We start from the raw sequence: 16,395 nt of genomic DNA, 5'->3' as shown, positions 1-16,395 counted from the left end.
GTTCCAACATGACTGCGCACCAGTGCACAAAGCAAGGTCCATAAAGACATGGATGAGCGAGTTTGGGGTGGAGGAACTTGACTGGCCTGCACAGAGTCCTGACCTCAATACAATAGAACCTTTGGGATGAATTAGAGCAGAGACTGCGAGCCAGACCTTCTCATCCAACATCAGTGCCTGACCTCACAAATGCACTTCTGGAAGAATGGTCAAACATTCCCATAGACACACTCCTAAACCTTGTGGACATTCTTCCCAGAAGAGTTGAAGCTGTTATAGCTGCAAAGGGTGTGCCAACTCAATATTGAACCCTACGGACTAAAGCCTCGTACACACGATCGGATTGTTGGCAGACAAAGCATCAGACTTTTGTCCGAAGGGCGTGTGCCAGGAACTTGTCTTGCATACTAACGGCACACAATTGTCCGCCTACAAACACGAACATAATGACGTACTACGTGGAATTTCAGCTTTTGAGCGCCACCCTTTGGGCACCTTCTACTAATGTCGTGTTTGGTGAGCATTGATTTGTACTTTGGACTTTTGTGTGATGGACTTGTGTACACACAATAGGAAAATCTGACAACAGACCATCGTCCACCGAAAATTTACTAGCCTGCCATCCAACCTTTGTTTGCGGAAAGTTGGACAACAATTGTCTGATGGAGCGTACTAACGGTCGGATTTTTAGGCCAACAGTCTGTCATCACACAATTCCCTGCTGAAAATCCGATCGTGTGTACGAGGCTTTAGATTGTGAGCCAAGAAAAGTTCATGTAATGTAAAGGCAGATGTCCCAATACTTTTGGTAATATAGTGTAAATATGCAGCTCTAGGTACCCATGAATTATGACACCCTTACATACAAATTCTGCTCCCTGTTATATGATTGTTTTTAAAAAAAAATAATCTAGAAGGAGCTATGGGACTGCAGTTTGTTTTACATGCAGGATCCCTTTTTCACCAGTACAGTCTATTGCAGTGGTTCTCAACTCCTGACCTCAGGGCCCAATAACAGGCCAGGTTTGCAAGATAACTGAAATAAATCACAGGTGATCTCATTTGCTTCTCAGTGATTGCAGTATTCTAGTCTGCATCTCCCCAAGGTAATACTTAAAATCTGGCCTGTTAGTGGGTCCTGAGGACAGGGTCTATTGCTCTTCCCCTCATGCAATTGTCATTTCAGGTTGGGTAGAAACTGCAGCAGAATCTGAACTTTCATAATAGTGGGGGCCCTGAGTAGCTCCTGAAATAAGAATTCCTGTCAAACTAATGAACTGTTCTTTTATACAAATTTAGGTGAGCTTTGGACTATATCTACTGACATTCATTTTCAAGATAAACGAACAATCATGCCTGTATACTAATAATAAAAAATAAAAAAGGAAACATTTGTACATGTGTGTATATATAAAGAAAAACAAATCAATGTACTGTATGTACCTTAAAAAGTGTATGTGTTTAATGCTGTATTAAATAGACCAATAAAGAAAAAATATATTTAAATGGTATATTATAATATAATAAAATATATAATCTGTCACTATGTCAAGATATACCTATCATAAGAGAATTATGCCATTGATTTTTTTGCTGGGCTTTACCTGAATTTTAAAAGCATTGTACCTGCACCTTGTGTTTTTCACCTGCATAAGATGTACATTGATCATGTAGTTTCATGGTGTCATTTGTTGCCCTGTACACACAGCCCATAGTAGAGTAAATCTTCACATTTCTGTGTATCACAGGCAGCAATCAGGGGTTCTCCGAGTCTGGGGGGCAAAAACGTTAACCTTCTCCATTAGGCTCCATTCACACTAATGCGTTTTTTGATGCATTTTGCATTTTGCAGAAATGCATGGGTATTTTTTAACATGGGTTCCTATGGAACATGTTCACATCAATGCATTTTTGTGCCTCTGCGTTTTTGGAAAGGGTCGGGGACCTTTTTTCATGCAAAATGCAGCATTTTGCATGTAATAGAATTCAATCTACCCGCATCCAAAAACACAAGTACTGCGTTTTTGCCGCGTTTTGCGTTTTTTTTTCATTGTTTTTTTTTAACACTGTATACAGTATTAAAAAAACACTGAAAAAAAAAAAAAGTGACAAAAACGCGGCAAAAACGCATGTTCAAAAACGTGGCAAGCACCGCAAAAAACACTGCAGAAACGCTCAAAAGCAACATGAATCGAGACTTAGGCACTATCATCCTGCAGTCTCCAGGCCCAATCTGGGGGGTCACTCACATCCTCCAGTACCTTCGGACTCCTGTAATCACAGAGCAGCACCCAGGGGCAGAAAGATGCATCAACCTTTCTTGGTGTAACCCAGTGGCATAACTAGAACCTTCAGGGCCCCAATGCAAGAAACCACAAAGGACCCCCCTGAGCCCCGGACAGGGGCCCTTTCCTCTGAGCCCAGTGGGGGAACACCAGGGCCCGGTCGCAAGTGTGAAGTTTGTGTGGTAGTTCTGACACTGGTGTCAGTAGTTTTTTTTAATTTTTTTTTATTTTTCTACAATTGGTTTTATTCATTTTTTTTTACAATGTAGCACTAACTCTCGGTGGAGCTGCTGGTTGAAGTGGGCTTGTTACCTTCACTCTCCTTCCCTCTGTTTCACCGGCATTGGGTCTAGGGTTCTGTTGAGTTTACCTCCGGACGATATAAGCACCAACACTTGAGTACATTTTCAATGCTTTATTGAACAATTAACGAATGAAGTAGCTGGAACGAGGCAGAAGGGAAACTGCAGGGAAAGCTCAAATACCCTTTCTGTAAGATTCTTGACAAATGTCCTTTAGAGTTGAATATTACAGTGGAATGCGCTCCCTCATAGGACACACTCTTTGCTCGCCTGCATAGGCCTCTCTCACTTGCCTAGCAGCCAGTACGTAGCACGAACAAAAGTCTCTGCCACAGATTTGCTTGGGATGAACCCGTACGATCCTCTGCCACGGGATGTATTGGTTTTGTGGTGAGTGTCAGTCACAGTGCTTGAACCTTTAAGCCAAACCCGGCAACACTATGCTGTAAAGTTATCTTAGGATACGTCCTCCAACCGAGTCACCAGGCCCTTCTCCAAACCAGCACTCTGCGTGATCCTTCCATGACGGGTCCTCCCCTGGGATCTCCTCGGTTGTCCAGCTTCTTCCCTCTGGATAGACAGCTCAGGACCATTCCTAGGCTGCTGTGGTAGGCCCCAGCCAAGCTTCTGGGCCCACCCATGCGCCACAGCGACGCAGGCCTCCGGAACGGAGGACCACGAGGTAGCACTCTAAGGAGGGCCAGCAGGTGGCTGTAAAACAACCCCCAAAATATGGCGTCTGTCCCATAAATACCCTCTCCCAGAATGCAACTCGGAGGACCACCTCCACCGAGTCGTCTCCGGGACAGAGGAGCACCCATATGCTTTGACATGTTGCCTTTCCAACACTAGCCAGTGGTAACAGCGACACTCACTGGCTCAGTATGGAAACACACGCAACGTCAGCCAAGCTGGAACAGAGGCAAATCTAACTTCCGTAAAGAACAAGTTACTAAATTTACCTATCAGATGGTAGATCGCAAATCTACCAGCGCTACATACTCCCCCCACTACAGTAGACGTTGTCCCCAACGTCTGTCCAAAAACAATGACAGTAACTCCCAAGCCTGGGAGTAGGTATTTAAGCTTTTAAATAACTTGGATAGTCAGAGAAGAAAGAAAGACATTATAAGACTTATGCCGCGTACACACGGTCGGACTTTTCGTCTACAAAAGTCCGACAGCCTGTCCGACAGACTTCCTGCGGACTTTCGGCGGACTTGCAGCAGACTTTCTAACGAACGGACTTGCCTACACACGACCACACAAAAGTCCGACGGATTCGTACGTGATGACGTACACCGGACTAAAATAAGGAAGTTCATAGCCAGTAGCCAATAGCTGCCCTAGCATGGGTTTTTGTCCGTCGGACTAGCACACAGACGAGCGGATTTCGGGGTCCGTCGTAGTTACGACGTAAAGATTTGAAGCATGTTTCAAATCTAAAGTCCGTCGGATTTGAGGCTGAAAAAGTCTGCTGAAAGTCCGGAGAAGCCCACACACGATCGGATTACCAGCCAGCTTTAGTCCGTCGGCGTCCGTTGGACTTTTGTAGACGAAAAGTCCGACCGTGTGTACGCGGCATTACATCTACAAACATTATGTTCACGTCCGTAAACAAAACCATCCTATAACTGTACATAACCTCACTATCTATCTAGATGAAAAGCCTCCCAGCTTGATAGGAGATCCAATAGTTCCTGAAAAGAAAACATGTTAAACACACACACATATATACTGCACAACTTCAGGAGCAAAGACTCATTTAAAAATGAGACTCTCTTCCCATCATCTAGTATCAAAAAGAATCTTTAGTAGTCCATCCCTGTATAATAATTTTTTTTCAAATGAAAGAAATCCGGCTAGCAAAGAGAAGTCCTTGGATTTGAAACACTGAACAGAATATGCAGATCTTGACCACGAAGATCTCGTTATACTGACACTAACTAACTATCTAACTTCAAAGTTCTTTTGTCGATAGTTACCAATAAAACCGGGGACCTGGCAAGGTCAGTGTCTTTCCCGTCTTATCCACTGTGGTAATGAAATAGACAACGTCATCTTTTCCGGGCCTGCAGATGACCACTTTGTCAGCATAGATGTGCCGACCGAAGTTCCAGTACATAAAACATCCACTAAAATGTTCATCCATTTTAACAGAACATCCAGTCTTTCGGAAAGGCTTAGGCACAGACAAATAGTCCCAAACAGCTTCACTGTACCAAAGTTCCCGGTTAAGTTCAATCACTTGCGTTATGTCCTGGGGCACATAAGGGAACTCCAAACCATACTCTGCAGCCACACGCTTGTTTAACATTCTCTGCAAACGTGCAAGTTTGGGCAAAGATCTGTCCTCCCTATACCAGGAGGCACACAGGAATCCAATGATTTGTTCACCATAGACCTAGCCGGTGTCTGTAGTGAACTAGCAACTTTCGATAAAGTCTCAGTAACAGTACTGTGCGGCTCCACACAAGGTGACGTCTTCCCAGAACTCAGGGCTGTCCATTCAGGGAAAGTCATAGCAGAGGCGACATCTTCGCCTTGTGACCACAACAGCTCTTGTGACATAGTCTCAAACAAGTCATCATCACCGGAAAGATCCGACATGGATTCTATTTCCGAATCTCCCAACTCTTCCGCTGGCAGATACTTATTTACAGTCCCAGATACATTCCCCATCAGTGGCTTACCCGTTCCTGACGTGGACTTTGGTAGCTCCGGTTCAGGTAACCTCTGAGGTAGGCCTCGACCACGGCCGAGGGAAGCCTTCACATATCCCACCTTCCTTTGAACAGGTACAACAGGAGTAGGTGCAGTGGACGCAGAAATCACAGTAATGTCCCCTGATGAGACGGCAACAGCAGTGCCTCTCTCCAGAACATTGTCAGTAACAACAGGCAAAGTGGTGACCTGCCGTTCTCTCTCTGTAGTAGTAGCAGCTTCTACTGTGGCGATACCTGTTGCCCAATCCATCCGATAAGCACGGGGCGACGTGGTAGGTTGCTCCACCACAAACAAGCACTCTCCACATTGTGGACATCGGCCAAATGGACGAAGATGCACGGCCAGTCCTTCAAATCGATGGCAGATCATGCCCAGCCCCTCAATATCTCCTGAGGTATACAGAACAAACCTCCCCTGCGGCTTCAAACGAACTCCAGTATCCGTAAGCAGGGTTCCGGTCAGCACAGTATTCAACATAGTGTTTGCAGGGAACAATCTCGGTCCACCAATTGGCTGCATCGCCGGAAAAGACATAGCCACTCTCTGATCTTCTCAGCACGATCATGAGGCCTCTCTCTTCCTCTGGCGCCAAACACACACACGCGTCCCACGCGGTATCAAGTAGGGTAGGCTCCTCCCACTTGTTCCTCTGATCACGTAGCTCCCGGGCTTTCACTGGCGCCCACAGTCTACGCACTCAGAAATAAAGTCCTGCAGCTTTAACCCCTTCTCTTCCTGCCAAATTTTGACAAAGTCCAGCTCTCACCGTGAACTCCCGGTGAAACACTTTTCTGGGTTGCGAGAATTGACGGTCAACAAATCCCGGACGATGACCCCACATGTAGCACTAACTCTCTGTGGAGCTGCTGGTTTTACCTTCACTCTCCTTCCCTCTGTTTCACCGGCACCGGGTCTAGGGTTCCATTGAGTTTACCTCCGGACGATATAAGCACCAACACTTGAGTACGTTTTCAATGCTTTATTGAACAATTAACGAAGGAAGTAGCAGGAAAGAGGCAGAAGGGAAACTGCAGGGAAAGCTCAAATACCCTTTCTGTAGGATTCTTGACAAATGTCCTTTAGAGTTGAATATTACAGTGGAATGCGCTCCCCCTCTTGGGACACGATCTTTGCTCGCCTGGATAGGCCTCTCTCACTTGCCTAGCAGCCAGTACGTAGCTTGAACAAAAGTCTCTGCCACAGACTTGCTTGGGATGAACCCGTACGATCCTCTGCCACGGGATGTATTGGTTTTGTTTTGAATGTCAGTCACAGTGCTTGAACCTTTAAGCCAAACCCGGCAACACTATGCTGTAAAGTTATCTTAGGATGCGTCCTCCAACCGAGTCACCAGGCCCCTCTCCAGACCAGCACTCTGCATGATCCTTCCATGACGGGTCCTCCCCTGGGATCTCCTCGGTTGTCCAGCTTCTTCCCTCTGGATAGACAGCTCAGGACCATTCCTCGGCTGCTGTGTTAGGCCCCAGCCAAGCTTCTGGGCCCACCCATGCGCCCCAGCGACACGAGCCTCCGGAACGGAGGACCACGAGGTAGCACTCTAACGCATACCTGTTGGCCAGGAGGGCCAGCAGGTGGCTGTAAAACGACCCCCAAAATATGGCGTCTGTCCCATAAATACCCTCTCCCAGAATGCAATTCGGAGGACCACCTCCACCGAGTCGTCTCCGGGACAGAGGAGCACCCATATGCTTTGACACGTTGCCTTTCCAACACTAGCCAGTGGTAACAGCAACACCCACCGGCTCAGTATGGAAACACACACAACGTCAGCCAAGCTGGAACAGAGGCAAATCTAACTTCCCTAACGAACAAGTTACTAAATCTACCTATCAGATGGTAGATCGCAAATCTACCAGCGCTACAACAATATTATTTTTTTAAAATATTTTTTACAATTTTTTAGTTGCCCTGTTAAACAGACCTCTTATGTTTCTTATGTTTCACCTTTGAGACAGAGAAAGGAGATGGAGGACACAACTCTCAGCTGCACAGAATGAATGGACAGGAATAGCTCTGTACAGAGAGTCATCTTCATTCACAAATTGAAGCATAGTGAACACAGTTTACTATGTTTCAGTTATGAATAGACAGAGTCAGTGATCGGTGCGGATCACTGACTCTCCATTCAGAAAAGGCTTCATCCTGACAGATCCTCCGCTGCAGCCAGCGGGAAAGGGAAGAACCCTGCAGAGCTGTGGGGATGAGGGGGGGCAGGAAAAAGCACAGGGGGGCTGGAGAGCACACAGGGGGCAGCAAAAAGAAGCTACATAGGAGGAGCTATAGGGAATTGATGCATATAAAGGAACCAAACTCTCTCCATTTCCCCCCCGCTTCTCTTCCTTTCCCTCCTGCAGGAATCCTGCAGGCTGCCGGAGGAAAATGCAAAGATCGGTTCCTCTATGCCAGTATTTCTCAATCTTTTTCTAGTCAGGGCACCCTTGAAGTATACTCCTAGGTGAATGGGGCTGTACTGCAACCACAGCTGCTTTGCACACAGTTGCAGTTTAGTGATGTTGCATTTAGGGGTTAAAACAGGTGGACAGGAGGCAACATTTTGCCTCTTTACCAGCTGTCAAATGCCTCTGAAAAGCGATCTGAGCATGGATCGCTTTTCAGAGGATTGACATTTTCTTGCTGGTACTATGAACAAGCCGTAAAAAAAAATGATTTCTGATTGTACACATATAGGGAGCAGGATTAAAAACGCATACATAAAATGTGCATCCGTACATGTAAACACACATGTACGCACATACATACACATATACACACACGCATATATATAAAAAACACACACACATACAGTAAGTGTGCAGGACCTTCTTGCACATATACGCATTTGTGGAGGGGATGGGGGCACTTACATTTAAAAAAAAATATTGTTATTTATTTTATTTAAATGTATTTTTTTTTAACACTGTACCTTTTTCATTTTTTTGATCAACTTTATTGCTGTCAGAAGAGATGAACAACATCCCTTGTGATGGCATGGGCCATGACAAGTCCTCCTTTTGGAGAGATCTGGGGTCTATTAGACCACAAATCTCTCCTCTGGCCTCCAAAGCATCTGATCAAACCGAATTTGGTTTTATCAGATGTTTTCACAAGCCTGTTGTTTACAACAGATAATTAAAAGTGACGGCCCGTGCATTGTGCATTGGTACAATGAATGGGCGCCCCCCCTGGACACCTCCGCCACCCTCCCTATTCATGTGCCTGGCCCCTTTCAGGAAGCCGGACACATGAAATACTATGGCGAGGATAGACGGGGGGGGGGGTGTATTTTGAAGCACATGATTAGAGCCAGAGGCTCTAATAGGCTTCAATATAGGGTGGGCTCGGGGCGCAGAGCACTGCGTCCCGATCCCACCCTGTTGCGTGGCATAGCGAATTAATTTTTGCTATTTTCACACTAACGTTCCTCCCTGCCACTCAACAGGCAGGTCGGCAAGACCTGTTTCCCAATTGGCTAAAGCATTAGGTGATCCTATTGGACGCCTAACGCTTTGGCTGAAGAGGAGACACGGCGGAGGAAGCCTGAGGAGCCGAGCGGACACAGGAGCCGCAGCCGCCGCTTTCCGCTGAGGAGGAGAGCCGCCGCTTCCCGCCGAGGAGAGCCCCATCACCCCAGGAGAGGAGCAGAGTCCCGCCACACGAACGGTAAGTGCCGCCGGACCGGCCGTGGGGGGGGGGGGTTAGTGAAGTGACAGCCAAGCCGGGGGACACGCCTGGCTGCATTTGATGGGCACAAGTGGATGCATATACTGGGCACAAGTGGCTGCATATGATGGGCACAAGTGGCTGCATATGATGGGCACAAGTGGCTGCATATGATGGGCACAAGTGGCTGCATATGATGGACACAAGTGGCTGCATATGATGGACACAAGTGGCTGCATTTGACGGGCACAAATGGCTGCGTATGATGGGCACAAGTGGCTGCATATGATGGGGCACAGTGGCTGCATATGATGGGCACAAGTGGCTGCATATGATGGGCACAGTGGCTGCATTTTATGGGCACAATGGCTGCATTTGATGGGCACAATGGCTGCATTTGATGGGCACAATGAGGCTGCAATTGATGTGGGGGTTCAGTATTTTTCAGTTTGTTTGCACCCCCCAAAAATTTTGAGCTCCACCTAGATCAAGTGGGCTTTATACTCACCAAAGAGGCTCGTGACAACACTATAAAAGTATTAAATCTCCTCCATGTGGCGAACGCCAAAGACTCCCCATGTGTATTCTTGAGCACAGACGCTGAAAAAGCGTTTGATAGGGTCAACTGGAACTTTATGTTCACAGTACTTCGCCACATTGGCTTAGGAGACAGGATGATTAGATGGATAAGCAAGATATATTCTAATCCCACGGAGCCAGTGAAGGCAAACGGGATACTTTCATCCCCTTTCCCCATCACAAACGGAACAAGACAGGGGTGTCCTCTCTCACCCCTTCTTTTTGCGCTCTCCCTGGAACCATTCCTATGTAAAATAAGACAAAATCAAAACATCCAAGGGCTCTCAATAGGGGATACTCAATGTAAAATCTCAGCATATGCGGATGACCTGCTTTTCTCACTGACTCGTCCCACGATTTTTCTGCCAAACCTTCTGAAAGAATTCGATACTTATGGTGCCCTCTCAAATCTAAAAATTAACTTTACCAAATCAGCAGCCATGGGCATCGCCATGGCTCCCCCTACCATGCAGACTATGCAGGCTAGCTTTCGTTTTAAATGGACGTCAGTGGCTTTAAATTGCGTGGGTACAAACATTCCAATTGATATTAGACGCACGTATGAACTGAACTTCCCACCTATTTTATCTAAAGCTCGTGTTCTTCTAGAAAATTGGAGTAGAGGACTACATTCCTGGTTCGGCAGATGTAACCTCATAAAAATGTGCATCTTACCCAAATTCTTATATCTGCTCCAGGCTCTCCCCGTACACATATCGCATTCATTTTTCAAACAAGTATACGCTTTATTTACTAGATTCATTTGGGCCAAAAAAAACCCCCGCATTCGTAGGACATGGCTCACACTTCCCAAGCAGGTCTGGAGGGCTGGCGCTACCAGATCTCAGACAATACTTTTTAGCCACCCACTTGGGTCGTATTTTGGACTGGAGACGCAATGACTAAGCTATGGGTATGGATTGAACAAGCTCAATCTGACATGCCTTTGAAGGGCGCTCTCTGGTGTTATGACATCCTTCCCTCGGGTTTGAAAACACATCCCTTATTGGGTACCACATTAAGAAACGCAGTCAAGTGGCCATTCAATCCTCTCTCACCTCAAGTAACTCCCCTTTATACCCGATCTTGGGAAACCCAAATTTCGAGCCGGGAATCCAATCCACTGAGTTTGAGTCTCTGAGACAATTGGGCTTTGACCATGCTGCTAAATTTGTAACGGATGGACTTTGGCCGACGATAATAGAACTAACGAACGCGACGGGTAGGTACCAACTTCCTTTTTGGAAAGCGGTGCAATTACACCACTACCTACACTGTAATCCTCAAGACTTTTCCAGGCAGCTGACGACCTTTGAAGAGTTTTGCGCAGGAGATGAACCGCTAGCAAGGACCCTCTCCAAAATGTACATACTAATCAATACACCCTCCACACAACCACATCTCCCCTGTTTAGCTAGCTGGGAAAGGAACCTTAACCGCGACTTTTCGGAGACACAAAAACAAAAAGTCATCAACAATGCCCTCAAATCGTCACTGTGCACTAAAATTCAGGAAACGAACTATAAAATTATGACAAGGTGGTACCTCACTCCCTCCAGACTACACAAATGTTTCCCAGCCACCTCAGATCGTTGCTGGCGATGTGGGGAGGGAGAGGGCACATTGCTTCACATTTTTTGGTCCTGCCCTAACCTACAGAATTTTTGGAGAGAGGTTCGCCGCATCACACAGAAATTCACTGATTATGTAGTTCTAGACGACGCAGCGTTCTTCCTTTTACATCTATCAAAAATCCCGATTAGAAGATATAAAAAATCCCTATTACGCCATTTATTGAATGCCGCCAAGGCATGCGTACCAATCCATTGGAAGCAACAATGTTCACCAACCATTGCAGAATGGCTACGTAAAGTGGATGATCTGAATAAAATGGAGGACCTGGTCCTCACAGCGCAACATAAGCGTGAGAAATATACAGAAACCTGGGCCATCTGGAATGTATTTATTGACTCGGAAGAGGGAGTCTCTCTCCTGGGTACATAGATCATTCTGATAGCATTACGGAATACAGTGTGTCGCTTTCAGCCTACCCTCGCTCTGTCTGCCCCCCCCCCACCCCCCTTCTTTCTAATTTCCTCACATCTCTCCTCTCACGTCTCTTTTATATATCTCCTTTTTATTCCCTCCATTTCTCTTTTTATGGAAAAGGTGAAAAGGCAGGGAGGAAGTCCGTCTGTGACTGGATACATGTAGAATAAAGGTTATATTTTGATCCATAGGATGTTTAAAACCTCCACCTGTATAGCTGAACATGCAGTGTATCTCAATTCCCTAAATTCTAACATACTGTTTGTGCTGTGTGAAACATGTACTGCATTTGTCTGAATGTTTATTTCAATGGGACTTCTCCCTTCGTGGAAGTTAAATAAAGTTTATATTTGAAAAAAAATTTTGAGCTCCAGACACCACTGCGTCACACAGTTCCTCTCACTGTGTCTGGGTAAGCTTATGCCATCAGGTGCATCCTTCCTGGGCTCCCTGATAGTTACATAGTTACATAGTAGGTGAGGTTGAAAAAAGACACAAGTCCAACCTATGTGTGTGATTATATGTCAGTATTACATTGTATATCCCTGTATGTTGCGGTCATTCAGGTGCTTATCTAATAGTTTCTTGATGAGATGGGAGAGCCTGGTAAAGGTGACGGTTGCAGCAGCAGCAGGAGGAGGGGGAACCACCTGTAAAAGTGATTCAGCAGCTGTATAGCCACTAGGATCGCTTTTGACTGATAGGGATTCGCTGGCTCATACAGGCCTCATCCCGATATGACCACTTTCCCTCATATGATGTCCTATGGATGGGAAGTGGGTAATCAGCACCCCATACTTTTTCATCCCTTACAATTCTATACAAATTGTGTAAAATTCAACTTTCATTGTAAAAGACTGATTGCTGCTATGTAAAGATTGCTAGAGAGGGAGCAAAAAGGAGCTTACATCGGCCTCTATGTACAGGCACTTTTAGATGGGAGGCCAAGAAGATTGGAATGGGTCATTTAAATCCAATGAAGCATTTATTTTACAGAAACTAATTTGCTGAATATGTTATTTTCATACACAGCATTTTGGGGGTTTTTTTGATAATAAACAGCACGTGTTAAAAACAGAAAGTGCAAAAGTCCACACTAAAATTCTGAAATGTGTCAATACACCTGTCATATAAAAATCACCTTTCTTTCCTCTTCCTTATAGTTTTGATTAAAGCATTTTTCCCATTGCCTTGAACTAAAAGCCTAATCACAGTTGATGTTTTTTTCTATCAAATCTATTCCTCAGAATGTCAAAATATATAAAAAGTTTAGCCCTGGCTGCAATACTCACTTCCTCTCTAGTGCTGTCCACCAAAGCCTCAACTTTCGGTGGTCCAGCACAAGTCATCTTGTGAGTTAAAGCAGCGGTCCCCAACCTCCCCAGCACCAGGGACCGGCCTCAGTGATGGCAACCCCTTCACAGACTGGGGGGAGGGGGGTTGGTGCTGCCAGTTACCTCTGGGAGGGAAGAATAAGGGGGTGGGGGGCCTGGGGTGTGTAGTCTGTTACCTCCCCCTTGTGTGAGCACAGCCTGTCAACTCCAGGGGGGAGGTATGTGTGCAGCCTATCACCTGGAGGGGGGGGGGAGAGTGTTGGTGCAACCTGTCACCTCCGGAGGGTGTGGGCGTGTGCTGCCTGTCACCCCGGGCTGGCCCAGCTCTCCTCCCTCCTCTTCTTCTCCCATCTCCGTAGATAAGGTGATCACAGAGAGGGAAGGGAGTAGTAGTGCTAGAAGGCGTCCACTAGTGGTGGGGTGGTGGCAGTGCAGGTTGTGCTGGCTAACTCGCCTGCTGCCCAACCCCAGCTCCCAACAGGCCACGGATGGGCCCGTGGCCCGGACGTTGAAGAACCCTGTGTTAAAGGACATCCATTATTATTTAACCCACTCTCTGTGAGTGTGCATCCCCATGGACCCACCCCCTGGAGGGCGTGTCTCCAAGAACTGTGCACTCACAGTGCACTGATGAAGGATGCAGAGAATAACATTATTATGGAAATATTTTTTAAATTGTGTTCATTTACATATACCGTTCCTGTTTCTGATGTCAGTAGCTCATATCAGGGCTTCAAACATGTTTGGGACAAACATGGATCAATGCTCAGACAAAAAAGTTAACAAAAAAAGATGCAAAAAACATGTATAAAAAAAAGTTCTATTGTTTCTATGTTTCTATCATAATAAACACCACTGGGTTACTAGGAATGCAAAAAAATAATCACTTTTGTAAGTTGGAAAAAAGAAACTTAATTAACCACTTCAGCCCTGGAAGGATTTGCCCCCTTAATGACCAGGCCATTTTTTGCGATACGGCACTGCGTCACTTTAACTGACAATTGCGCGGTCGTGCAACGTTGTACCCAAACAAATTTGACGTCCTTTTTTCCCCACAAATAGAGCTTTCTTTTGGTTGTATTTGATCACCTCTGCGGTTTTTATTTTTTGCGCTATAAACAAACAAATGGAAAGAGAATTAACCCCTGGGGTGGGACTTTTAAGGCACTCAAAACGTATATATAAAAAAGTATATCAAGTTATTTGAAAAACATGATTAAAATTGTATCACAGATAAGTACACGTGTAAATAACAGAATGCACTGGAAATGCACATATACAAAATGGTACTGTCGATGGGTGTCCTCAACCCAACGCGTTTCGGAGTCTGTGTTTGTCTCCTTCATCAGGGATTAGAGAGAGGAATCATACATCTAAAGTATAAGCACAGCAGATTAGCATATAATTGGCTTATATTCATTACAGAAGGTATATAGAGTGAAAAGCAGAAAGATTGCACTCTACTTACAGACAATCCAGTAGTGTATACATATATATTCCATGACACTTTAAAAGCAAAACACGGTCTCTGGGAATCCTTGATCACCTTGCTCATGGTAGGTTTAGGTTATACTGATATCTACAAATTAGATCATAACATTAGATTTAGGGATGTGGCACATCTATGCCGCGTACACACGGTCGGACTTTTCATCTACAAAAGTCCGACAGCCTGTCCGACAGACTTTCGGCGGACTTTCGGCGGACTTGCGGCGGACTTGCGGCAGACTTTCTAACGAACAGACTTGCCTACACACGACCACACAAAAGTCTGACGGATTCGTACGTGATGACGTACACCGGACTAAAATAAGGAAGTTGATAGCCAGTAGCCAATAGCTGCCCTAGCGTGGGTTTTTGTCCGTAGGACTAGCATACAGACGAGCGGACTTCGGGGTCCGTCGTGATTACGACGTAAAGATTTGAAGCATGTTTCAAATCTAAAGTACGTCGGATTTGAGGCTAAAAAAGTACGTTGAAAGTCCGGAGAAGCCCACACACGATCGGATTACCAGCCAGCTTTAGTCCGTCAGCGTCCGTTGGACTTTTGTAGCTGAAAAGTCCGACCGTGTGTACGCGGCATAGGAGTAACTATCACCAAACAATCTTGCATACAGTCAGGTCCATAAATATTGGGACATCGACACAATTCTAATATTTTTGGCATCAATACACCACAATGGATTTGAAATTAAACGAACAAGATGTGCTTTAACTGCAGACTTTCAGCTTTAATTTGAGGGTATTTACATCCAAATCAGGTGAACGGTGTAGGAATTACAACAGTTTGTATATGTGCCTCTCACTTTTTAAGGGACCAAAAGTAATGGGACAGATTAACAATCATCCATCAAACGTTCACTTTTTAATACTTGGTTGCAAATCCTTTGCAGTCAATTACAGCCTGAAGTCTGGAACACATAGACATCACCAGAAGCTGGGTTTCATCCCTGGTGATGCTCTGCCAGGCCTCTACTGCAACTGTCTTCAGTTCCTGCTTGTTCTTGGGGCATTTACCCTTCAGTTTTGTCTTCAGCAAGGGAAATGCATGCTTAATCGGATTCAGGTCAGGTGATTGACTTGGCCATTGCATAACATTCCACTTCTTTCCCTTAAAAAACTCTTTGGTTGCTTTCGCAGTATGCTTTGGGTCATTGTCCATCTGCACTGTGAAGCGCCGTCCAATGAGTTCTGAAGCATTTTGCTGAATATGAGCGGATAATATTGCCTGAAACACATCAGAATTCATCCTGCTGCTTTTGTCAGCAGTCACATCATCAATAAATACAAGAGAACCAGTTCCATTGGCAGCCATACATGCCCACGCCATAACACTACCACCACCATGCTTCACTGATGAGGTGGTATGCTTTGGATCATGAGCAGTTCCTTTCCTTCTCCATACTCTTCTCTTCCCATCACTCTGGTACAAGTTGATCTTGGTCTCATCTGTCTAAACTCTAATCTGGCCTTCCTGTTTCTGAGGCTCACCAATGGTTTACATCTTGTGGTTAACCCTCTGTATTCACTCTGGTGAAGTCTTCTCTTGATTGTTGACTTTGACACACATACACCTACCTCCTGGAGAGTGTTCTTGATCTGGCCAACTGTTGTGAAGGGTGTTTTCTTCACCAGGGAAAGAATTCCTCGGTCATCCACCACAGTTGTTTTCCATGGTCTTCCGGGTCTTTCCGTGTTGCTGAGCTCACTGGTGCGTTCTTTCTTTTTAAGGATGTTCCAAACAGTTGATTTGGCCACATTTAATGTTTTTGCTATCTCTGTGATGGGTTTGTTTTGTTTTTTCAGCCTAATGATGGCTTGCTTCACTGATAGTGACAGCTCTTTGGATCTCATATTGAGAGTTGACAGCAACAGATTCCAAATGCAAATAGCACACTTGAAATGAACTCTGGACCTTTTATCTGCTCCTTGTAAATG

This window comes from Aquarana catesbeiana, linkage group LG06 (assembly GCF_042186555.1).
Source record: "Aquarana catesbeiana isolate 2022-GZ linkage group LG06, ASM4218655v1, whole genome shotgun sequence".
Taxonomy (NCBI): domain Eukaryota; kingdom Metazoa; phylum Chordata; class Amphibia; order Anura; family Ranidae; genus Aquarana; species Aquarana catesbeiana.
The sequence above is the reverse complement of the archived record's forward strand: the minus strand, read 5'-3'. Positions refer to the sequence as shown.